Raw genomic sequence first — 2,277 nt, 5'->3', positions numbered from 1 at the left:
TTCCAGCTCTTAGAACAAAATTGAATTCCTGCCTAAGAGAATTGTTTCATGCAATAAAATGTAATCTTTTAAATCTCCTACTGTTGGTTTCTTATCATTAAGTTAGGAGAATTATGTTTGGGGATTGAGAATGTGTTAGTGAAAATAATGTATGACCCAGAGAGGCAGCTTTTTATTTGTATTCATAAAAGTCAAATCCTTATTTCCTGGCAAAGCCAAGTAACTCACCGTTAGTTCATCATTCTTATTGAGTGTCTACTTGTAGTCTGCGGAGATCAAGGTTATGTGCTCTGGAGGACTAGAGGAAGAATTAATGGAGGAAGATTTTTGTGCCCAAGGAATGTAAATTTTAGAATTGCTATTGAGAAATACATGTATATACCTATCCACTGCTGTCACCTGTCTTGGAGTGTTAAAAGAATTTAACTGGGTATTCTGGGTGTGTTTAGGTGAATGGGGAAATAGGCATATTACTAAAAGTGAGGGAGGGAAGGGAGAAAGCCTTTCTTCCCATCACAGAAACCACTGAATAGGTATTCTCTCTAGGTGCTTCAATAGGGAAATACAATATATTCCTACATCTCGTGACATCAGCCACTAACAAATACGAAGTGACGGGCCTATTGTTTGACTACAAGTAGTGGATGAATATTCTAGTTCTGTCATTTCTTCGTGTATTCACTGAAATATATTAACTTTTTCCTGCTTCAACTATTTGGCAATCCTATAAATTCTCTGTGTTCCCTAGAACATAGAGAGCAAACAGGCTGGGATGTATACTGGGGTATACTTGGCCCAGTATCTGATGGAGAGGAGGAAGAGGGACGTGAAACAGGAAAGAAGGAAAAGCAGAAGAAGAGCGGTGGGTTAGAGCTGGCACAGGCTTGTAATGCAGGTGGCTGTTTGCTAATACAAAGCATCTTCCAGAGGGCCAGTGTGAGAAACTACACTTTGGACAAGTCCATAGGGAGGAGGAAAGATGCAAACGTATCTACTGGCAATTTCCCATGTATTATCCCTTACTGTAAAAGTTGACTTGGAGATATTATTTCTCTAACCTCCTGGAGAGAGCTGGTAAACTGCCCAGGGCAGCATCTGGAGAAATCAGATCCCTTGCACTAGTGTTTAGAACACTACCTGAGCCCAGAAACAATGGGAGGAGGCAGAGCCTCAGTGTTCAACCCCTCAGGTGAGATCTGGGCAGCAGACAGGACAGGCTTTCCTCAGAGCCTATCAGGAAATGATGATGATGGTGAGAATATCCATTTAACAAATAGCCAAGGTTCAAGGGCAGGTGTGTGAAGATGAATGGATAATCTACACCGTATAGGCTCCGAGGTTTTTTTTTGTTTTTTGTTTTGGCCAGTCCTGGGCCTTGGACTCAGGGCCTGAGCACCATCCCTGGCTTCTTCCCGCTCAAGGCTAGCACTCTGCCACCTGAGCCACAGCGCCCCTTCTGGCCATTTTCCATATATGTGGTGCTGGGGAATCGAACTGAGAGCTTCATGTGTAGGAGGCAAGCACTCTTGCCACTAGGCCATATTCCCAGCCCCTCCGAGGTATTTTTTTAATGAAAGGATAAATTATTTTTTTTCTCTTTTAAATCTTTTTTTTTAATAGTGAGTTGGTCCCATTGATCAAGATTGATCAGTAAGGATGTTTTATTTTGTAATGGGGTAGGAATAATATTATAAAATAGTGTGCATATATATACTCTATATAATATATGTTATATATAATATAGTATTATAAATCCAATATGTTTATATACAAATTAGTTTTCAATCCACTGAAATGTATGTTGAATAGAAATATGCTTTTACAATATTTTATTTGTCTCTTTCTTGGGCCAATGGGAGCCCATTGCGGTTTGTTGGTTTCTGACTTTTGACATGACTCTGGGAGTCTTTGAGATCTTTCTTGCTTTCTGACAAGACACCATGTACATTTCCTGCCAGGGATATGGACTGGCACTTCTGCAGGCTTATTTTGATGGAAAATGGTACTTGTACTCAAAATCTAGGCAGTAAGGTTTGAAGTAGTGGGGTACTGATGGCAAACCTTAAGTGTTAAGGCGGGGAATTTTTGTGAAGTGGAGCAAGTTCTCAGACAGGAAAACTAAAATATTGGGCTCAGGGTTTAAGTGGTGAAGTGCTTGACTGGTAAGTCTGAGGCCCTGAGTTCAAGCTTCAGGACATGCCATGTTTCTCCCCACCTACTTCCCCCCCCCCCAAAAAAAAGAGAAGGAAACTAAAATTTTGGCAAATGCATAAATAA

This window comes from Perognathus longimembris, chromosome 9 (assembly GCF_023159225.1).
Source record: "Perognathus longimembris pacificus isolate PPM17 chromosome 9, ASM2315922v1, whole genome shotgun sequence".
Lineage (NCBI taxonomy): Eukaryota > Metazoa > Chordata > Mammalia > Rodentia > Heteromyidae > Perognathus > Perognathus longimembris.
Note: the sequence above shows the minus strand (reverse complement) of the source record.